The sequence below is a fragment of the Camellia sinensis genome, chromosome 11 (genome assembly GCF_055761805.1).
Source record: "Camellia sinensis isolate YWXY chromosome 11, ASM5576180v1, whole genome shotgun sequence".
Lineage (NCBI taxonomy): Eukaryota > Viridiplantae > Streptophyta > Magnoliopsida > Ericales > Theaceae > Camellia > Camellia sinensis.
In genome coordinates this window covers 72,122,590-72,147,561 of record NC_138971.1, presented here as the reverse complement: position 1 = coordinate 72,147,561, position 24,972 = coordinate 72,122,590, and the positions used below count along the sequence as shown (strand labels likewise).

Below are 24,972 nucleotides of genomic sequence, written 5' to 3'. Positions count from 1 at the left end.
ACGAAATAATATCACAGTTATATGCATTTCTTATCACGATTAGTGTGCGTGATAAAAAGTCTGAAACCACAAAATGTGACCATCAATTACAATTTACAACATATAAACCGTGATTAAAATATGATATACAATTAAAATATAATCAATAATATTTATACACATTTGAATAATATATAATACACCTATTATTAACTATCCTTTGAATCACAGCATTGGCCACATACGAATAGTTAATAACCTCATACGAATAGTTAATAACCTCATATATTTCATAAATGAAAATCGAATGTTGAAAAAATATATACAAAGAAGGTTGAGGAAAGTTTTTTTTTTTTTACTATGATTACACAATAAATATCTCATTACAAAAAATGGAAAAACTTATGAAAAACTCAAAGTGTTCTTCTATGTTAGTCCATCTTCTTTGACCATTTTTGCATCTCTCCAAATAATTTCTGACCTGAATGATAAAAACACAATTAATTTAGAGGCAGCTAGAAGTATAGGAATAAACTTACTCATTTATTCAAAATTAAAGAAAGCAAAAATTGGAACTGAAAAAAAATTAAAATTTTAATTTTCAATAACTGTGGTCTGAAATAGCAGCTACTAACATTAGGCCCTCAAATTGTATATGAATAAATGGATACATGGACTAGCCACATGCAAGAGGAGTCAACTGTTATTCATAACTCATTAATGATGTAGTCGATTGATCAATCCAAGTAATGGAAAATTTTAACCTAGAAACGTAGATGATGATCATTAAAAGAAAATTAGAAACAAAACTGACCTCCCAGCAAACAAATTGATATGTAAGAAAGAACAATTTAACCGGGTTTGCCACTACTTCCAGTTCCAAACTATTAATTACTTCACATAGGACATAGCAGGTAAAGATATCAAAAAGCACAACTACTTGCACATAAGGTGCAGAATTCACAATAGGGTTCACCTTCAGAATAATCATGTATCCTTGTTTGTGTGTTGGTTCAAAGGTAACTCAGGTATCTCACATGAGTCTGATTTAAAAGTCACATAAAGAAATAAGCTGCTATTATTTCATAAGTGCATATAAATCAATTCCCATTGGTACTATTTAAGATTCTCATTAAGCAGGCTTCACAAAACTAGATTGATGACCATATAATATTTACCAACTATTATGTTTAGAAACTTCTCTCAATAATATGACCACTACTGTTATATGATCCCGATAATATAAAACAAGATATAGAAAGAAAAAGTGATGTACAATGTAATGGTAAGCAAACCATCATAAAGAGGAAACAATCAACAATGACTAATTTGTTAAATTGAAAAGTATTCTCAATATAGCATGTAGAAGTGTCATGATTGAAATGGAATATGTGACGTCTACCAAATGCAATTAACACCATCACCAAAAAGTCCTAGTCCACAACACTTCTCCATAAAAGATGTTGCAAAATAAAAAGTTGAGTTTAATGTCAAAAAGGGTGTCTATATGTAAAATTAATTTTACAAAGCACAGCCTCCCTAAAAGTTTTGTTGGCTCAACTATTTTGGTATTTTTCTGCAATTTTTTAAATGGTTCTACAAAGTTGGTGGCACAACATTCCCAATCCAGTTATACGAATAAATAAATACCAAATAATTGAAAAAATGTACCTATGGTAGTTCCTTCTCTCAAGAGGCTTTCCAATGTCGAAGTTGTTCTGCCTTTTGTTTTATCTTTTGTTGCAGTTGAACCTATAACCTCAGAAAAAATTAGCAACATACACTAAAAATAAGATAAAGAATCAAACAAAAAATAATCCAACCTTTTGGGCCTTCATGAATTTAATTTCTTCTTGCAACAGTTTTGCTGCTTCATCACTCTTCTGCTTTTGCTGTAAAAGCTGAACGTGGTTCTCTTGTTTCTTTTTAAGATCCTGAATGCAATGTGTATAAATGTGGGTAAATTTTTATTAGAATAAATTATCATAAGGAAGATGCTTCTAATTTAAAACTAATAGCATCTTAGCTAAAATTATCACCTGTGCCTCAAGTGCTGTTAATTTCTGTGCATGAATAACTTGAAATTATTGTGTTTGTCGATCATTATTGGCGGCAAGATTTTCAACTTTAGCCAACAAACGATCCCATTATTGCTGCATAGATAAAACAACTGAAAAGTGAACATCAACTTTCAAGGTCATATCTTAGTTGCACGAAGCGGGAGCGGGGGCGGGAGCGGGGAAGCGTGAGCCGATAGAAGTTTTTTAGGTTGGGAGCGCCTCGGAAAGCGGTAATGTATATATATATATATATATTTTAATACACATTAGAAGTTTTTTATAAATACTTTTATTTTAATACACATTAATTATTTTATTATTATTTTTTAAATAATGTGTTTTTGATAAATTTTCATTTTATTTTATTTAATATAGATTTTTTTTATTTATTAATATGTATAAGTAAGTATATATTATGTTATATATACTCACAAAATAATATAATTTTATTAATATTATTAATATTAATATGATTTTATATATATTATCTTATATATAATTTTATTAATATTATAATATTAATATGATTTTATATATATTATTAATATTAATATGATTTTATATATATAATATAAGAGATAAGAAGAAAGCTGGCTCTGTTCAGCAAAGAGAGAGAGACAGAGCGAGAGGGAGAGAGAGAGAAGACGATCGATGACTGGAGTTCGACGACGAAGACTGGATGTTCAACGACGAAGACGATCGAAGGTCTATCTTCTCACTCTCTTCCTTCACACTCTCTCTCCTCTGTCTATCTCTCCTAGGGTTTTTGTTCTTCTTCACCAAACGAACCCATCTTGGCCAGGATCGCGTTTCTCTCTCTACGGAAATGCGATTCCCACACGTTTCTTTCTAAGAAACACAGAATCGCGTTTCTTACGAAGATTCGTTACCTGTTAGGACGATTCCTGCAACTAAGGGTCATATATTCACCCAAAAAAACTTTCAAGGTCATGAAGACTCAAGGATATATACAAGAAGCTTATATTAACTTGAACAGTTCTTTTCTCATCCTCAAGTTCCACGATTTTCTTTCCAAAGCATAGTTTAAGGGCCAGTCTGTCAGATCCTCCAAAAAGTTTCATCTCCGACTGTGACGCCCCAAAAATCGAGAACATCAGAGAATATATTAGCAAATAAATACAGAGTTTATCTAAAGTTACAAGAGTAGGAAACGTCACTAATGAATCCTTTGATTAATAATCAAGTAAGATCCTAGGAAGGTTGGAGGAATCAATATAGCATCCCTTCAAAATCCAACCACCTTAGATAAAGCTACCCTTTTGACAAATCATAACAAGGTATTAACACAAGGTCTACATGAGTCGACAAGAAAACAAGAAATAAGTAATACAAAAGATAGGTATAGATATATAATAATTACAAAATCATGTCTTAAATACAACTAGAGATTTATCACTTACAATCTCAAAACGCGTTTACAAAACTAGTTTCTAATTCCCCTAGGGTAGCCGTACATCCTCAAATGCTTCAGCCTTACCTTTGACCGGTTTAATAGTCTTCAATACCTGGCATGAAACGCCATGAGTTTTGAAAGTCTAGTAAACGCTCACATACCCCGTCCATTTTTTTCTAATCTAATACACCATCACAATTATAACAAAAAAGTAATGAAACATGATATTCATGTCAATAACAAAGGATTACAAGGTTAGATATTAGTAATTTAGAAATCTCCCAAACAGATTTCATCGTCCCGACTGTAAGAATTGGACACCAGACTATTTGAAATGCCCCATTTTGCTGCTTTGCAGAACTTACCATGGATGCCTACAACGATTATATACCGCGTAACACCATCGGCAGATCTCAAAAAGGACAGCAAAAAGAAAAAGGTTTTATCATCCTGAATCCAACCTTATCCTTCCGAAAAAAGTTCTATCTTCTTGAATGTCTCATCTAGACCCAACCTCATCTCACCAAATCAAACCATCACAACGAGTCTGAATATGTCCGTTCCATACTAGGATTCACGCGATAACCACTTGCGCAAGACTTAATCTTTAGTTAGGGAACATGTCTTATAAATCCATACTTAACATGTTATCATCTCTTCATTATTCAAGTGATCGAAAACTCAATACCACCCCAATTAAGTTTTCCCTCAAGTTAGATTTCTTAAATTAAAGTTAGAATAACTTAACAAGATAGTAATATCCACATAAGCATGAGTATTATCAATTGAATAAGATAAGGAACATAACCATAACACATGCAATATCATACCAAGACATGAACAAGTGATAAAAAAACACATTCATGTAGTCAAGAACATAAATTTACCCAAAAAAGTAAATTTCTAAATTTGGTGCACTGCAAAGATTATAATTAAAGAGGCATTTCTAGATTTTTCCTATACTTGGCCTTCCTATGGTTTGTAGAATTTTATCTAGTTTTAAAAACATCTTTCAAAAGTGGCACAGCTTTTGTAGATTTTTAGTTATTCAAAAAATACTCCAATGTTGCCCAAATTCATCGACTGTTACGAAAATAGGGTTTTTTCTCAAACCGCTCACTCTTTTTCCATAAAAGCTGACACTGAAAGGAAGCTTTTGACATAAAAATGAAGTCAAGGAGATTTTTCCACATTTTTGTAGAATTTTTGCAAGTGGGCTGAAAAACTGGTTCTTTGAGCACAAAACTTGAAATAACAAAGAAAGTAAGAAAAGAGGGAAACCATGGATAATTTTTCACTTCTATTGTTTTGAAAACATGATAAATAATATTTATTAAACTCAGAAATTTGAATTGAAGGTGTGCCTTTGGAAATTATGAGAGATAGGTATAGAAAAACATAGTTTTGCACCGATTAAGAAAAAACACAAGTGTGGAACAAAACTTAACTCTTTTCATTTTTAATACAAGAACACCATTAAAACACATCTAAAATTAATGTTTAGAACCTCTAAGAACATGTATTTGAAAAAGAAAAATAAAATAAAGGGTTGTGTTGTGGCTTACTTGTTGCCTAGCTAGGATATTTGTATAGATTTAGAGAAGAGAAAGAGTTAGAGAATGAGTTAGACCTCATCCCTTTTTATATAGATAATAATGAGTAATTATAGTAGTACCACAAGGCACAAATTATGGGCCAGCCCATTACACCAATTAAGGGAAAATAAAATCAAACAATATTATTTCCTATTCTAACACTCCCCCTCAAGTTGGTGCGAAGATATCTCTCATGCCCAGCTTGTTGAGAATGCCATTAAATGGTTTGCTCCCTAGTCCCTTGGTGAGAACATTAGCTAGTTGGTCCCCAGTTTTCACAAATGGAATACATATGATGCCACTAATGAGCTTTTCCTTGATGAAGTGTCTATCAATCTCCACATGCTTAGTTGTGTCATGTTGAACTAGATTATGAGCGATATTGATTGCGGCTTTATTGTCACAGTATAATCTCATGGAATCGGTCTGATGTATCCCTAAGTCTCCCAATAATAGTCTAATCCATAGTAATTCACATACACCCTGAGTTATAGCCTTGAATTCTATCTCAGCATTAGATCTAGCAACCACATTCTATTTCTTACTGCACCACGTGACTAGGTTGCCTCCAACAAATGTGTAATATCCTGAAGTCAATCATCTGTCAGTGACTGATCTAGCCCAATCCGCATCAGTGAATGCCTCCACGCTGAGATGTCCATGTTTTGAGAAATAGAGACCTTTTCTAGGAGAGGCCTTCAAGTATCTCAAGATTCTCATAACTACCTCTAAGTGGGAATTTCTAAGAGCATGCATAAACTGGCTAACCATGCTTACTGCAATGGCAATGTTTGGACGTGAGTAAGATAAGTACATGAGCTTACCCACTAGCCTCTGGTATCTCCCCCTGTCCACTAGATCTCCCTCTTGATCCTCACTTAGTTTCTGGCTTGGTTCTAGAGATGTATCATGCAGTCTACCTCCAAGCATTCTAGTTTCCTTTAGCAAGTCAAGTATACACTTCCTCTGGCATATGAAGATGCCATCCTTAGTCTGAGCTACTTCAATATCCAAAAAATACTTCAAAATTTCCTAAGTCTTTGATTTCAAACTCCTTAGATAAGTATTCCTTCAAACGAGGAATCTCCTCAACATCATCTCCTGTCAGAACAATATCATCAACGTAGACAATAAGAGCTGTGGTCTTACCATGTGAGGAGTGTTTCACAAACAAGGTGTGATCAGCTTGACTTTGCTTGAATCCATATTTCAGCATAGCTTAAGCAAACCTTTCAAACCAAGCCCTAGAAGACTGCTTTAGCCCATAAAGCGACTTTCGGAGCCTGCATACTTTATCTTTGGACTTAGCATCTGCAAAACTAGAGGGAATATCCATATAGACTGCTAGGTCTCTATAAAGGAAAACATTCTTCATATCAAACTGATGAAGTGGCCAATCCAAATTTGCAGAATCAAACTGATGAAGTAGCCAATCCAAATTTGCAGCAAGAGAGAGTAAGATTCTCTCAAAGTTCATCTTAGCAGTCAGTATAAGGCCAAGTTTGGCATGTCTTGAAAAAGATAAAAAGTTAAAAAGTCACTATCTTATTTAAGTCACATCATCTTATTTAAGTCACATCACCTCTCTTACACATCACTTCAAACCTAACCCAAACCCAACCCATATTTCATAAAAAGTAAAAAAGTGCACTTATTTAGATCATCCCAAACAACTCCTAAATGTCTCCTGGTAATCTACTCCATAAATCTGAGTAAAGCCCTTAGCAACCAATCTTGCTTTGTACCGCTCTATGGAACCATCTGCTTTGTGTTTTACCGTGTACACCTACTTACACCCAATTGGATTTTTGCCTCTAGGTAACTCTACCAACTCCTAAGTGCCACTCTTGCTAAGAGATCTCATCTCTTCCATCATGGCATGTTTTCATTCAGGAATAGAGAGAGCATCCTAAAAATTGGTAAGTAGACTTACAGAAGACACTTTAGACAAAAAGACTTTATACGAGGAAGACAAATTAGAAGAAGAGACATGATTAGTAATAGGATGATGAGTACATGACCTAACCCCCTTCCTATTAGCAATGGGAACATCAAGATCTAAAAACTCAAGAATAGGAGCGCTAGAATTAGAATTACCTAGACTCTCAGGAGATGAGGGTGATTCTGGACACTCATCCGGAGAAGAAGTTGGCAGTAGAGGAGGGAAAGTAGTCTCTTGTATTCAGGTGACTTGATGTCTGTCCTTGTCCCTGATATAAACTTTGCTTGCTTCTTTTCCTCAACAATTGCTGGCTCATCATCCTCTATCGGTGTAACCACTGGAGGAAGTGGAACAAGAATCTCTTTACACCAAAGCTCTCCCTGAAGAGATGACTGTGATACCGGGGAGGTCGGAAGTAAGGCTGAGACTCAAAGAAAGTGACATCCATAGAGACCAACCATTTGCCAGTGGGAAGATGATAACACTTATAACCCTTTTGAGTGGTAGAATAACCCAAAAAAAAAACACACTTAAGAGACCTAGGATCCAATTTACCACGAGTTGGTGAATGATTATGGACAAAGCAAACACAGCCAAAGGTCTTAGGAGAAACGGAGAACCTGGAAGAGATAGACCCAAACAAAACTTGAAGAGGTGTTTGTTTTTTAAGGACTTGGGTAGGAAGGTGATTAATCAAATAAGTGGCAATGAGAACCGCTTCCCCCCCAATAGGATCGAGGAACCCATATCTCAAAGGATAGACAACAAGCGACATCAAGGAGATGGCAACTTTTGCGTTCGGCAATACCATTTTGTTAAGGGGTATTAGTGCATGAAGTCTGGTGAATAATGCCATGAGTGGCGAAGTAAGTTGCAAGACCAAAGTCAATATATTCCCTCCCATTATCAGAACGTAGAATTTGGACAACCGCCCCAAACTGAGTACAAACCATTTTATGAAAGTTTTGAAACACAGAAAATACTTCACTTTTATCTTTCATCAAATATACCCAAGTGGCCCTAGAACAATCATCGATGAAGATAACAAACCATTTTTAACCGGTTAAAGACACAAAACGAGATAGACCCCATACATCAAAATGAATAAAAGAAAATAGAACTGAACTTTTATTAATAGAAGGAGCAAAAGAGGCTCTGTGTTGTTTTCCAAGTTGACAAGACTCACATTGAAAATCCGACACATTATTTTTCTAAAAAACAGAAGGAAATATATGCTTAAGTAATAAAAAGGAAGGATGTCCTAAGCAACGGTGCCACAACCAAATGTTGTCCTTGGTGGATAGTAACTGAATAGATGAATGAGCCAGCTTGTTTGTCTGATCCAGAATGTAGAGACCATGTTCCTCTCTACCACTACTAATCCTCTTCCTCGTGATAAGGTCTTGAAAAAGACAATGATCAGGAAAAAAACGTCATGCTATAATTTAAGTCACAGGTAATACGACTCAAAGATAAAAGATTAACACTAAAATTTGAAACATGGAGGACAGGGGACAAAGGAAGGGAAGATATAGCATGAATTAAACCTTTCCCTGACACAGACAAAATAGTACCTTCAGTAATGTGCACTTTTCTTGACCTGAGGAGGGATTATACTTTGAAAATAAATTAGAGGAGCCAGACATATGGTCGGAAGCACCAGAATCAAAAATCTATAGTACAGTCGTATGAGATAGCAATGCATATGAAGAGGAAACCAAGTTACCTGAATTGACAAAGGAAGAAGAGGGTGCACCTGGAGTAGAAGTGGAGGCTCGATGATCTAGCAAGTGGCAAAGAGCAATCTTAAAATCCGAGGCAGATAACCCCGAAACATTAGCATCAGGAGAGACAACCGAAGAGGAAGATGGTGGCTCAACTATGTCTGAAAGATGTACCCAAGCCCCTCGAGTACCAGGTTAGTCTTCTCGGCCACCAGAAGGAGGCCTATGTAGCTTCCAACAAGTCTCTCATTTGTGGCGAGGTCTACTGTAGTAGTCACAGAAAGAATTATCCTTCTCAGATGAAGGACAAGAACCACGAGTCACACGGTCTCCATCGTGAGGGGGTGTAGAAACCAAGGCCAAGCGATTAGCAGTGGTAGAAAGAAGCATCGCAGAGCGACGACTCTCCTCATTCTGCACAAAAGCAAAGGCTTCCTGGAGAGAAGGAAACACATCCATGCCAAGTACTCTGCTCCGAATCGGATCATACTCCACATTTAGGCCTTCCAAGAACTTGAAGACCTACTTTTACGCTACAAACTTCTGGTAACCAATAGAATCAGTGAGATAGATTGGTTTGTAATCCTGAAGGTGATCAAGTTGCTTTCACCCTTGCTAAGGAAGATAAAATACTGAAGTATAATCATCTCACCTTGTACTGACCTTTTAGTGGATCGATGTAACTCAAAAACCTAGGAAACGTTCCCCTTCCGGGAGTAAGTGGTAGTCACGGCCTCCTAAATATCCTGCACAGTGTCCACAGAGAGATAGCCCTCTCCAATCTCCAGGACCATAGAATGTATCAACCAACCCATAATGAGGGAGTTGGTGATCTCCCACTGATCATAACTTAGGTCTGTGGTGATAGGTGCCTGCATTTTACCATCAACATACCCCATCTTCCCTCTGCTCTTCAAGAAAATAGTTAGACTCTACGACCACACTAGATAGTTCTAACCATTGAATAGAAAAGTGGTGATTTTAAGGCCAGGGTTGAGATTATCAGTCATGGTAGAAGGTATAAGGGAACTCTCGCTCTTAGACGGTTGAGAAGTTGCGGACTCACTAGTGAAATCTACCATAAATATTCTACTAAGTAACCCTCAAACCCAATGCCAATCACAAACCCGAAAGAAGGTTGAGGAATAGCAAACACTATGACCACAAAGAAATCATCAAAAGAATGAAATTTATTTATTTATTCTTTTAATGTATCATTTTTTTTAAGGTATCATTTTTTTATTTTTTTTTTAATGTAACTAGGTCGAAATCATTACAAGAAAAGAGAGAGAGAGAGAGAGAGAGAGAGAAGAACGAACTGACTACAGCGAGAGAGAAGAACGACACTGTGACAGAAAAGGGGAGTCGACTGAGAGGGCCAACCGAAGCCTAAGAGTCAAGAGAGACCCCAACAGAGGCCAAGGAAGCCAAAGAGGCTATCGACAGGCCCCTAGAGTGCCAGAAAAGCTGCCGACAGACTCCCTAGGAGACTGTCTTGGTCTGCCAAAGGCTGTGGATTGACTGTCGATGGCCTGGGTGAGAGGCTATGGGGGCCGACTGGACTCCTAGGGAAGAAAGGGCTGCCGGTAGTGATACTAAGGTGATTGCCGACAAAACAGAAGAAGGTATGGGCTAGGATTTTGGCTCCGATACCATATAGGTTTAGAGAAGAGAAAAAGTTAGAGAATGAGTTAGACCTTATCCCCTTTTATATAGATAATAATGAGTAATTACATGAGTGCCACAAGACACAAATTATGGGCCAACCCATTACACAAATTAAGGGAAAATAAAATCAAACAATATTATTTCTTATTCTAACAATTTGCACAATTTTTGCCTCTCCTTTCTTCTTTTCCACTACCAAGCTCTCTTCCTCTCTTTACTCTCTCCCAGCCATGTATGTGTGCGTGAGTGTGTAAATGTGCTCAACAAATGGGATGGATATATTAATAGTGGATTTGGTGTGAAAAAGTCCAAAATGTCCATTGGTTGGAATGAAATGGAATTGAGCTGTATTTAGCTGGAATGTAATGGAATGAGAGATGATTAGGGCCTTAATTATATCATTAATCATGATCTAGTTAGATCTAGGACTAAGTAATTATTTCTAGTTACAAGCACACATGTATATATATAACAAATCTATATAGGTACCAAAGTCATAATGGTTCCATGATTCAAGGGATTTTGTACCAAGTGTATCTTAGAAAATCCTAGTGTATCTGTCATGACCTAAACCCGCCTCTAGAGGTTAAGATCATAACCAGCCAGTAATCATGAGATTACCTACAGTCTCAGACATAAATCAAACATATTTAACAATAAGGGGCCAAAAGCAAAAGCAGACTAATAAATTTTGTCCAATGAACTATGCGTATATGGCATAACAAAAACTTTTCACTTATATAATAACTCACACCCAACAAAACATAAAAGATTATACATGTCCAGGATCATTCAGAAACTGGCAAACCAAAAACCAAGGTTTATATACAAACCTAGTCATACATGACCATCAAAAGTAAACAAAAGAAGATCAAAACAAAAGCCTCGTGTGAAGCAACCTTGGCTGACTCCAAAATCTCAGTAACCTTTTACAATCTCACTAAGGCTGGGGTTGGACATCCCACTGCTCACCTACATACATATATATAAACGGAGTGAGCGAAAGTCCAGTAAATAATACCAGAATAAAGAGGTTGATGAATAAGATTCGTATATAAATAAATCATATTTGTACTTAATACATATGGAACACAATTCCCATTTATAACGTACTTAAGCAAATCATAACGGAACGACCTTGGGTCTAATCCATTATACTTAGAACATGTAAAAGGAATGAAACGACCTTGGGTCCAACATGTCCATAGACAAAATGACATTTGGTCAAACATATTCATATTCAAAATGACCTTTGGTCTAATACATTCATATTCAAAATGACCTTTGGTCTAATACATTCATATTCAAAGCAACCTTTGGTCCAATACATTCATATTCAAAACGACCTTTGGTCCAACATATTCATATTCAAAATGACCTTTGGTCCAATACGTTCATATTCAAAATGATCGTTGGTCCAATACATTCATATTCAAAGCGACCTTTTGTCCAATACGTTCATATTCAAAACGACCTTTGGTCCAATACATTCATATTCAAAGCAACCTTGGGTCTATTAAATCAATATACAAAACAGACCTTGGATCCTTAGACAAATATACCAAACGACCTTAGGTCCATTGAATCAAATGCACAAAACAACCTTAGGTCCATCTCATACAAAACGACCTTAGGTTCATTATATGCAGAACGACCTGGGGTCCACTATAGGTAAAACGACCTTAGGTCCATTATAAGCAAAACGACCTTAGGTCCATTATACTTTGATCTTTAACAAATCAAATTCAGAAATTACATTCAAAACATTTGAAGTCTCATTCATATTCAGAAATCATAAATTCGGAAACTTACCATACAAGCATTTAAGAAAATAGCACATAACAAAATATCTTTACTAAGATATTACTCACAGTGCTCAGAGTGTTGATTCGTCCTCGTGGATGCTCCTACACAATTCATAAACATACACAAGTTGGATCACAATGCTATTCAATCCGCTCCTTAACTTGTTTAATTCTCTTAGGATCTTTCTAACCTTTTAATTCATTTAAAATGCTCAATGTATACTTAAGAGTGTTCAAAAAGGAATAAGAATGGAATTTGGAACAAAATATGGCTTTTCAAAATTTTTTGAAATAGGGCACTTCACTCAAGCGCAACATTGGTCGCTCGAGCGGACCACTAGGTCTACAAAAATACTGGATGCATGCAAAGTGCGCTCAAGCGACAAATTTTTCGCTCGAGCGCCGAGGCGGAATTCTAAAATTTCCATTACAGAGTTAAACTTCAAACACAATTTCAAATCATGGACTTGCATGGCTTATTCAAAACTTCAAAGAACACTTAGAAACTCTTTCAAAAACATAGATTACAAGATTCATGCTCAAACGATGAAATTCAACGTTCAAACCGAATGAATCTTTCCTCTCTTTCCTAGTCATTTATTTATGTTTTTTCTTAACTTACTAATCCATAATAAGTCATAATTCATGACTAAGAATGCTTGGAAAGAGATGAAAACAAAGATATGAACTCAAAACGTCTTTTGAAAACATGCTGAAAATAAGTTGATGGCTACAACCATTTTTTGGTTGCTAGAGCCATGGTTCGCTTGAGCCACCATTTGGTCGCTCGAGCCATCTGTGAAATTTCTGGGTTTCAAAATAGAAAGTTTCCAAACACAAATTCAAAGCCTTGGGTCATGTATGGCTCATTTAAAAACAGAAAATTGCTTTAGAAAACATATATATATATATATGACCCCTTAAAAATCATTTGCTCAAAATCTCTTTGTTTCAACCAAAATTGAACTTAAAACTCCATGCATGCAAGATTTTCGAAACTCTTTTCTCAAAACTCAATTCCAAAGTGTATAAGCTTGCATGTTTGAACCATACTCTTGAAAATACATGGAAATACATATGTATAAGCTTAACTTGAAACCATGAGCTCAAAAGTGTTATGAATTGCCAAAATGGAGATCAAAACGTCTATACATGCATCAATTCAACTTCAATTCCCTTCCAAGACTTTCAAAACATGGAATTAATCTTCAAAACTTCATAATTCATGAATGCATGTAAGGTATGATCCTTAATTTAAACATGGATGACAAAAATAATACTCAAAATGATGGAATACAACAAAATTATGCATGCATGCAAGAATTGGGTTTAGATTCTTCTTCTTAAGCTCATTTCTTTCATTTAATCATGTAATCTTTTAAATCTCACATTGAAGACTCCAATTCACAAATTAAGGTTCAATTACATACCTAGAGTCCTCAAATGCACCAATTCTAGCAAAAACTTGAGTTATTCTTCACAATCCTTCAATCTTGCAAGCAATTCCAAGCTTCCAAGCCTTTTCTCTCCCTAAAATCAAGTTCTCTCTCTAAAGCTCTCTTTCCCAGCAGATTTTTGAGTCCAAAATAAGTTTAATCACATCTCAACACATATATATACTTGTAATTAACTTAGGCTATTAAGTAAGCTTAAGGTTAACTAATCCCACTTAATTCTAATTGATTTAATCTAATTAATTTAATCTGAATCAAATTTTAATCAAACTTCTCAGTAGGCTCTAAAAATTATGCCAGTCACAATAAACTAACTAATTTTGGTTTCTGACGCCTTTACAGCCATCAATTTTTGGATTATAACGGAAATGGCAATAGATATTCAGATATGAATCAAAAAACCATATTAATCACATATTTAGCACTCAAATTCACATCAAGCACTAAGCACATACATACTTAAAGAATTATAAGTACAGTATGCGACAGGGTCGTCACAATATCCCAGGGGAAAAAAGTGGTCGGCCATGTGCTAAAGATTTGGGAAATTGTGTATAATTTGATGTAATATTTGTAGACAAAGATTGAATTAAGGTACAAACATATATATATGATTTGATTCTCATGATTTTAGAGAATATTTGATTTGATTCTTATTATAACCTAGGGGATGTTATGATGGTTGGCCATGATGAAGATTTGGAAGGATCCTATTGATTTATTTTATGTACAATTGCATATTTTATAAAGATCTTCATGTACAAACTTATTTATTACAAGTATGTGTATATATATATGTGTGTGTGTGTGTGTGCGCGCGCGCGCAAATGTACAAAATCTTTCTATATATCCCTATAGCTTTCATTATCTCCCAAATCTTTCTAAATCTTATCATATCTCAGATTTGATCACAAAAGTACACCTATATATACAAAGATGAGGTGGCTAGCCATAGTACTTGGATTTGGGGAGATTTTTCCATGATTTTTGTGTACAAATTGTATCTAATTAGAAGATATTTGTGTACAAAATAAATCTAAGTACAAATGTGTATATATATATGTGTGTGCAAAAGTACTAATTTGGGGTCAATTTGTAATTCAAGAAAAATGTGAGGGCCAAGGCCTTAATTGTAGTATTTAATTTAATTAGGATTTGAAAATTCAATTCGGTTAAAGTTTCTTTATTTCGAATTAAACGGCGAATCTAATGGGAATCGGAAATCTAGGGTTTTTGAGTGAAAAATATAATTATGGAATTAATTTAATTATTATTAGGGTTTTGAAAATGATCCCTGAATTCCCGGGTTAGGGTTTACGAGTTTTCGGTTGGTGCACGTTTTTAACTCTATAGCTAAAATTGAAAATAAATAAGGAATCGAGAAAGAGTTCAAAAGTGAGGGCCTAGAATAAAATTACCAAGGTCAAAGGCCTTACAGTTAATATTAGGGTGTCAGAATCAGTTACTAAGCTATCGGGGTTGATTAGGGTTTGTACAGGTTCATTTACGATGCGTTTTCGGTTCTAGGGTTAATTTTGCACGGAACTAAGGGCTTTATTATAAAATCTCAAAAGTCAAGGACTTAATAGGATTTTCAAAAGTTAAGGGTCTCACACCGACTGCACAAACATTAAATGCAAAAATGAATCTAAGAAGAAAGAAGAACAATGTGCAGAAGTCACAATTAAGAATGCACAGGATAACTCCACACTAATATGGAATCATGGGGACTGTAAATGGCATACATTATAATATTATTTAAGACAAACAAATTATCCCAAGTTGACATACAATCAAAAAAATAAATAAATAAATAACCAGATGCTAATTTCCATTTTCTAAGCCACATCTAGTGGATGTTATGTTCAAAACTCCCATTTGAATGGTCACCTTGGACAATCTCTAGGATAAGTATTGGCAGATTACACCTCAAAACTTTAACCAGTGGTGTAGGTTGGTCTACGAAGGTATCAGAAAGAGCTGGAGGTAAGTGGCATATCAAACACTATACAACCATTTTCCCCCCAAATTGACAACATGAAACTCATAGGACTAGGGTCAGATCAATTACACTCTCATTGAACTACAACTTTTCAGTAATTAATCAATCAAGAACTATACACACCAGTAATACTATTAATCAAAAGAAATCTTAGATTCAAAATATAAGAAGAAACACCACAGTAACAACTTTTGGCATATCATACAACCATTTTCCCCCCAAATTGACAACACGACACTCATAGGACTAGGGTCAGATCAATTACACTCTCATTGAACTACAACTTTTCAGTAATTAATCAATCAAGAGCTGCACACACCAGTAATACTATTAATCAAAAAAATCTTTGATTGAAAATATAAGAAGAAACACCACAGTAACAACTTTTCAATATAGCTTTAAAAAAAGAAAAAAAGATTTTCAATAGACAACCAGATTGCTAAACTCCAAAAAAATAAGGTTGTGTTTGCATTCATTGATTTAAAGTGAGAGAATTTGAACTTGATTATTATAAAATAAGCCAACATTTAACTTCTATTTTCTATATTGCTAATGTTTTATGAGCAACACAACCTTATTTTTACGAGGATAGGTTGCTCTTTGGATTTATGAGTTAATTTGAAACGATTAGGTCAAAATAGTTATTCCAAATTCTTAAAAACAAGAATTCTGGTAAAATATCTCAACATTAAGTCATCGCCTAATGTTTTTAATCCAACCCTAATAACTAACAGTTCTGCAAATTAAATCCCTAAATCCATTGATTTCAAAGCCATTTACCCAATTTACGAAACAGATTGGAATCGAGTAATCAAATATTGAATTAGATCAATTCGCACTAAAACAAACAATCACAATACCTAGAGGTACCATTATCACGGTTATGACTGATAACAATGGTGTAATCGCCAGAAGCACTAGCCACAACACCACGATCACCGACACGGCGCTAAACGTTACAGGCAACAGCACCTTCGGGGATGGATCTGAGGAGGAGGACATTCCCGACCATGAGATTGGCTTCTTCTCGCAGAATACGAACTGGCCAGTGTACTTGCCCTCAGTGGCGATGAATAGCTCCTCCTGGTGCTTCAACCGGAATGGCCAGTGTACTTTTTTTTAGATTCATTTGTAAAAATATATTTTTAAAAAATTAATAAATATAGAAGAATATAAAAAATATATTGAATTTTTATATTTTTGATATTTAGTGAATTTTTTTAAATATTTTTTTTATAAATATTATATTGTTTAAATGTATTTATGTTAGATGTATTTAAAAATTAAAAAAATTTAATAAAAATAAAAAAAATTAATTTTTAAAAAAATAAATCATGAAAATCCAAACAAGCTAAATTGTGTTGTGTTGTGTTGTGTGTATGTGGGTTGCTCAGCCGCGCACGGATCATAAAATTGGAAATTATTTTATATAAAATTAAAATTGAAAAAATATATACAATCACATTTGTTTGGAAGGTGTGATTAAAAAGAATAACATATAAACACACTTATTTGAAAAAATGAGATTTGATACTAATGGACACATAAGACTGGCACAACTAGCACCCAAGAGGGCCTAACCCATGGATCATGGCCCAGTTCATATCCCAGTGATCAAAGCCTAATAACTCCGAGAAATCAACACTAGGCCCGGACCAACAACATTCAAACACTGGCCAAATAGAAGTCTAGTCACGTAGGCAGACAAAGATCCTGTATAGTTATTGCATCCACACATTAGCCATTAATGAGGCTCTCACAGCATTAAATACGACAACCCTCTAACGTTAGAGGATACAGGCACACCATGAACGATGCGAGCTAGAATATAGACTTTCGGCCAACGCGACAGGATGGAATGGACAAGGAAATGATGAACAAAGGATATAAGGAAACTTTTGAGATGCGTAAAAGGTTAAGTTCTTCATTCCCTTCTTCTCTTTGGACTCAATCAATCTATTATATTCTAACTCGATCGTCGGAGGGTCTGCTGGAGGATTACCACCCCTTTTGGACCTTTTTGCAGGCAGATCCTGTGCGTTAGAAATGTGGATCAGTCTGACTCACCCTCTATTGGAATTATTGCATCATCAGTTGGCACCGTCTGTGCAAAGTCCATTTAAGAAAGACAGTTATGTTCATTGCTGCCAGAAAGAACCCCATAATCACCCACCCCCTACATCGGGGTGAATGGTCATGACTAGATCCATGGCTTCCCAACACAACGCTGGTAACCCCGAAGCTGAGCCCTCCAACCCCAATACTCCACCTTCATATTTTGCAGAACTCACCAATAGCATCAACCGCCTGGCCGAACAAAACCAGGCCTTGTTCAATGTCTTGCTTCAGCGAGATCTCCCTGTTCCTTCTCCACCACCACATAATATCTCTCCAAACCGGGAACAAACCCCAAGCCATCCACTCCAACCACATGCTCCCCAGGGCCCCCTTCTCCCGCCTCCGGACTTGCATCTCACCTTAGGGATCGCATCCGTCATGCCACACTCCCGCTCCCGAAGGCGAGGCCAGCAAGGTTCAACCCCCGTTTCCTTCCGGTGGTGACAACTTTCCTATTTGGGGCGCCGAACTGCAAGCCGTAAAGCTCCAACTTCAGGGACTCATGCAGAACATGCAAAACAAACCTTCCATAACAACCAACTCCTCTTTTGCTGCATTCATCATGGACAAACCCATACCCTCCAAGTTCAAGGTGCCTTCGATTGGCACCTTCAATAGCACAACCGATCCAGTTGACCATTTGGAAGCCTATAGGACCCTTATGATGATCTTTCTCCGATGAAATCATGTGTCGTGCTTTCCTGGTAACACTCAATGGGGTCAGCACGGCTATGGTTCGGCCAATTGCCACCGGACTCTGTCATCATTTTCCAACAACTGAGTGACTCTTTTCTCAGCCATTTCATCAGCGCTTAGCGACCCAACTGTTGAATATTCGACCGACTAAAGGGGAATCGCTGTGTAGTTTTGTCACTCGCTTCAATGCAGAAACTCTCCAGGTTGAGAAGAATGATGACAAGGTCATCTTAACAGCCTTCATGGTCGGTCTATGCCCGTCAGAATTCCTCTTTTCTCTCTCCAAAAACCCTCCGACGACCATGGCCACCCTCCAAAGCTCAAAAACACATGAATGCCGAAGATTCCTTGGTAACCCGCCAAAACTCTGCATTTAAACTTTCACAACCCAAAGACAAGAGAAAAGAGTCGGAGCCAAGACATCCCCAATATACTCATCCAGATTGACCATCTCGCTTCGACCGAGCGGCTCCTCCTCGACCGCTCTGCCGTTTCGAGTGGTACACCTCTCTCAACACGCCCATAGAGCACATCCTGAACCAAATTTAGCAAGATTATGACCTGAAATGCCCTAACCATCCAAGTTTCCTTCCAATCGAAGGGATCAGTCAGAATACTGCCGCTTCTACCGTAACCATGGCCATAATACGGACGAATGTGTCAATCTTAAGGATCAGGTCGAGGACTTGGTCCGTCAAGGACGCTTAACTTAATTCACTGCGCCCTGACCACACCAAGGGGCCAAGACTGATCCTTCGACATGGAACGACAGACGTACCCCACCAAGACCGACTAACCAGCCCTGATGGGATAGTGATAGAGCCCAACACTAACCTCGAGCTCTAAGGGCCCCCGCTCCCTCAGCTGGAGAAATCAAGGTCATTGCAAGTGGGCTCGCATGTGGAGGACTATCTCGATCGACACAGTGGCCGAACTCCGACGAATCAGATATAGGTTAGACAAGGAGGTAGCGACAGTTGATCGATCTCCCAAGTAACCCAAGCGGTGGTCGGAACCAATTACCTTCACGGATGCAGATTGTGAAGGCGTCCGATACCCCCATGATGACCCACTGGTCATTTCCTCTCTCCTCTCCAACTACAAAATTCGACGTGTGCTCGTCGACAATGGCAGTTCCTCAGACATTATTTTCCTTAATGCTTTCAAGCAGCTCCATATTGGTGAAGAAAGGTTATCACCTCTGCAAACACCCTTTGTCGGTTTCATTGGGGACAATGTAATCTCTATAGGGTCCATCGACCTGCCAATCACTATCAGGGAATAACCAAGGCAAACGATGAAAATCCTCACCTTTTTCATTGTTGACTGCCCCTTTGCCTACAATGTCATACTTGGACGCATAGCTCTCAACGCCTTTCATGTTGTGACATCCACTTATTACCTCGCAATAAAATTTCCAACCGATCATGTGGTCGGCACTGTAAGGAGTGAGCAAACCATGGCCAGAGAAAGTTACACTGCTTCCTTAAAGGAAGTAAAAATGAAAGAGGCCATGATCATAGAAGGCCTGGACGTCAGGTTCAAGGAGGAATTAATCAGGGGCGAACCAGTGGAAGAGTTAATAGAAGTACCAATCGACTTTAGCGACCCGACGAAGACGCCAAGATTGATAGTCAGTTGTCTCCCCATGCCAAGACCGACCTTATTGCTCTCCTAACCGAGCATAGGGACGTCTTTGCTTGGACTCATGCGGACATGCCAGGCATTAACCTCACTTTTATCACTCATCGCCTCAGCATCGAACCCTAGTTCCGACCGTTTTGCTAAAAGCAACACATTTTTCATCCAGAATGCAACAACCTCATCACCACTAAGATGGACAAGCTGTTAAAAGCACAGTTCATCAGGAACGTGGACTATCCCAGATGGTTGTCTAATGTGGCCTTGGTTTGCAAAAATAACAGTAAATGGCGATTATGCGTCGACTACTTCGACCTCAACCGAGCCTGCCCCAGAGATAGCTATCCACTTTCTAGAATAGATCTATTGGTCGATGTGACTACGGGCCATCAGATGCTTAGCTTCATGGATGCTTTCTCTGGCTATAATTAGATCTTAATGCACGCAGCCGACCAGGAGCACACCTCTTTCATTACTGACAGAGGGACTTACCACTACCGTGTGATACTCTTTGGTCTGAAGAATGCGAGGGCCACTTACCAACGCCTGGTCAATGCCGTTTTCAAAAAACAAATAGGTCGGAACATGGAAGTATATGTCGATGATATGCTCGTCAAAAGTAAACTCTCTTCTGATCACTTAGCGGATCTGTGAGAGACTTTCCAGAACTTAGCATGGTTCAGATTAGTAGTCACGGTAGCCAACGTTGCGGCCACCTCCATTTGCCTTGCTACAACTCTCTCTGCCATGAAATGCTGCACCACAGCCAATACTTCCATATTTTTTGCCTACTTCGCACATATCAGGCCTCTGGCAGACGCACTTTGTGCCATCTTTCGCCTCCATCCTACTTCTGTCTTTGCCACCTCTAACTGTGCTTTGAGGGGCTTCGGGTCAAGCCTTGCATTCACTTATTTGCCCAGCAGATCTGCCGCCAACGTCAGAGACTCCATCTATGATGAGCAGAAGGCCCTCATCAGCTCAGCTTCTGCAAGCCTGGACACACCCCTTACAGCCGCATCTTTTATGGCTCCTAACAAACGCTCAACAGTAGCTCGTGCTGTTAGTGACACCTCTGACGGCTCCCCTCCTTTAGCTGACGGCCAATCGACTATTGCACTCAAGTGGCGAAAGCAGTACCCTTGCCCCCCACGCTTGAGCCTGCCTCTACCCTACCCCCTTGCACAACAACAAGGGGTCTTCCTTCCACCTCCTACCTTCCTAGAACCTCCCTTTCGGCTAAAGGAAAGCCCACTGTTGGCTCAGCACCATCTATTTTCTGCTCCGAGGGGCGATACTTCTTTTCTAAGTTCACCATCTCCGCCACAGGGGAATCACTCTCTCTTCACTCAGTCGCCATTCTAGGCCTTGGTTCTACAACCCCCTCCACCGATTGTTCTGCCTCCCCCTTTTCCTTCTTTGCCTTTATCATCTCCATTCCTTCCCTTAGTGCCCTCCTCTCCTTCAACATTCGGTCCACTTCTGCCTTGCTCTTTGCCTTGATCGGATCCATAGACGCCTTCAGTGGCACGAATGTTTCCCAATCCTGCGCTTCCATCCCCTAGGGACGCGGCAGGATAAACCTCCTTGCGATCGGCTTTGGGGCGGGCCCCAACTCCTTCTCCTTATACCTTTCTGTCGCCACCAACACCTGCCGTTCCTTCGCCTCTTGGGATTTTCTCCTAGCCTCTACCTCCTCAGGCAAGGGATATCCATTGACGGGTTTTGGCCCTAACTCCGATACAAACAATGATGATGGCTTCACTAGATCATCCCACTTTACACCCTCTTTCTCTCTCCACGCTCGCACCTGCTTCACCCTACTCTCCACCACCGCATCCAGCTTCAGATCCAGCGACTTTATGGGAACTTTCCACATCGTCCGCACCCCTCTTCTACCACTTTCCGACACAAAGAACCACTTCATTTGCCAGCCCTTCACGGATGAGGGGAATCCGGCGACCAACCCCCTACCTACCACCACCTGCAAGGTCACCTAGGTCTCCTGCTGACCTAAGGCTTTACAACACAAAAAGAATTCCTCCACGGTCATTGCATTCCCATCGGTTGCTCGCAGCCAAGAGACTGCTCACGCCAGTAAGATCTTCCATGCGTTCGGCATCAACTGCCAAGGCGCCATCTGCAGCCAATTTAGAACCTCCACCACAATCTAAGGCATGGGCAATCTCAATCTCCTTTGAAGTGCTTCTTCATAAAGTGTAAACTCCGAAGGGCTTACATCTGATGCCCTTTCTTTCCCTGACGGTAGCCTCAACTCACCTCTGCTGGAATATGGTATTTCACCCGCAACTCTTTCAAGTCCTCCAGCGTCAGTGTCAATTTATTTACCTTCGTGTGCTAGTGGCCGGAGGCCACTTGACTCACTGGTTGCACAGCCGATATCATTGTCTTAGATGACAATGGTGGTCGCCTCTCCCCTCCTATGTCCCCCCTTATATTCCTCCTCTAGGGCAATCCCATCATACTCTCCCAATACGTCAGGCATCAATACCGACGCCCTCTCTTGTGCCATTCTATTCACGTTGTAGTAAATCGCTTCAGTCACGGGGGCAAGAAACCTCGCAACGTACAATAATGGCGACACGAATGAAGTCAGTTCTGGGATCTCTCGGTTCCTTGCGATTAGAGTCGAAAATTGCACAAGCCCAAACACCCATGGTTTGCTTGTGTTCCACGGATCGTGATTGAACTTCACTAGTTTAAACCTCACTGCCCAAAAAAATTCCCATCTTTTTAAAATTCCCGCTATAAACCACCCTTTCACTTTCTTTCCATCATTTCATATTTTGTTCCAATGGTGCTGATAACCCCACACACCCCCACTCGTTGCGCTGCCACTATTAACTATCTTTTCCTTTCTGTCTTTTCCACTTCACATCGCCACGTGCTGTCCTGTCCCTCGAGCCCTACGTCCCTCATTGTCCTCTTATTGGTTTGCGCACCACGTGGTCGACCAGCGCGATAGTTTTCCCTTCCAATCGGCCCACCTCGCGGTCAGCCAGCCCGATGGTCTTCCCTTCTAATCGGCCCACCTCGCAGTCGACCAGCCTGAAAGTCTTCTCTCCTGATCAGCCTGACGGTCTTCCCTCACGCTTGGCCCACCTCCCAGTTGGCTAGCCTAACGGTCTTCCCTCATACTCAGTCCATTTCTCCGTCGGCCAACCTGACGGTCTTCTCTCACGTTCAGCTAGCCTGACGGTCCTTCTTTCCAGTCGGCCATTTTAACCTTTACACCTCTACTGGGCTTTAGGGGACTCCCTTCCGCACTATTATTTCCTTCGTTAGACTAAAGTTGCACTCGGGAATGGGGGACTACTGATACTAATGGGCACCCAAGACTGGCACAACTAGCACCCAAGAGGGCCCAACCCATGGATCAGGGCCCAGTTTTATATCCCAGTGATCAAAGCCCAATAACTCCAAGAAATCAACAGTAGGCCCGGACTAATAACATTCAAACACTTGCCAAACAGAAGCTTAGCCATGTAGGCAGACAAAGATCCTGCAAAGTTATTGCATCCACACATCAACCATTAATGAGGCTCTCATAACATTAAATACGATAACCCTCTCACGTCGGAGAATACAGGCACACTATGAACAACGCGAGCTAGAATATAGACTTTCGGCCAACGCGACAGGATGGAATGGATAAAGAAATGATGAGCAAAGGATATAAGGAAGCTTCCGAGATGCGTAAAAGGTTAAGTTCTTCATTTCCTTCTTCTCTCTAGACTCAATCAATCTATTCTATTCTAACTCAATCGTTGGAGGGTCCGCTGGGGGATTACAACCCCCTTTGGACCGTTTTGCAGGCAATCCTATGGGCTTCAAGACCAGCAAACCCGTTAGAAGTGTGGATAAGTCCGACCCACTCTCTGTTGGAATTATCGCATCATCAAGATTAAAAATAAATATTATTTAACTCAATTAAATTAAATGTGATCAAAAAATTATTCTATTTTTTTTAGTCACACTTCAAATAAAAATGAGATGTTTTTAATTCCTCGTGCGATCTTTGAACATTATTATAGTAGTGTATATATAAAAGTACAATCTATTATTATAATTTTTTTTTCCAAAATATCTATAACATAAATATATGAATTTGTACACAAAAAGAAAATAAAAAATCTCTCAGAATCTATGCCCAGGGCCACCCACCCCTTGTATATATATATATACAAGATAGTTTGGAATGTTTTAAATAAGTGCACTTTTTGACTTTTTATAAATAAATAAAAAATGTGTAGAAAGGTAGAGAAAGTGGGTAGAAAAGTAGAGATGAGATGTTGATAGATGTTGATTGATGTGTCCCAAATAAGTGTATGTATGTACAAAAAGTGCACTTTTTTAGTTCATGCCAAACACCTATGTAGTGTACTATTGAAAACAAAGTTCATGAATTCATGGAAGAAATTTTGACCAATGACCATAAATCATGGAATTGTTTTTGTACGTGATTTCAATCTAGTTCTATATTGACTAATCTATAACTAAATTATGTTTTAACACATAATTAGACCTCCTAATCAACCTCCATCCCATTACTTTGCAACTAAACCCAAAACTATTCCATTCCATTCCAACCAAGGATATTTTAGATTTTTCATCACAATTTTTCTATAAATAAGACCACTCTCCTAGCAATTTTGCACATCAAACACACGCGTGTGCGAGCACGCACGCGCACACACACACACACACACACACACTCATATATTTCAGCAAGGAGGGAGAGAGATGAGAGAAAGTGTGATCTTGGAGGAGGAAGGAAGAAAATTAGAGCAAACTTTATCCAAGTCTTAACAATCTAACAAATAAGTAGGGCACAACACAACCTATTCTTTTCT

At 38.5% G+C, this 24,972-nt stretch overlaps 2 long non-coding RNA genes across 2 annotated transcripts; both read right to left on the bottom strand.

The window, feature by feature from the left end:
* Positions 1–248: 248 nt before the first annotated feature.
* On the bottom strand, positions 249–2,156 carry LOC145802005 (uncharacterized). Its single transcript, XR_014344055.1, has 4 exons — positions 2,019–2,156; positions 1,803–1,913; positions 1,651–1,731; positions 249–460 (listed from the first exon to the last, which is right to left on the bottom strand). It is a non-coding gene; the product is annotated as an uncharacterized LOC145802005 (long non-coding RNA).
* An 8,940-nt stretch (positions 2,157–11,096) lies between these two features.
* Positions 11,097–16,776, bottom strand: LOC114258537 (uncharacterized). The gene is made up of 3 exons (XR_003627995.2): positions 16,504–16,776; positions 12,254–12,289; positions 11,097–11,354 (listed from the first exon to the last, which is right to left on the bottom strand). It is a non-coding gene; the product is annotated as an uncharacterized LOC114258537 (long non-coding RNA).
* Positions 16,777–24,972: the final 8,196 nt, after the last annotated feature.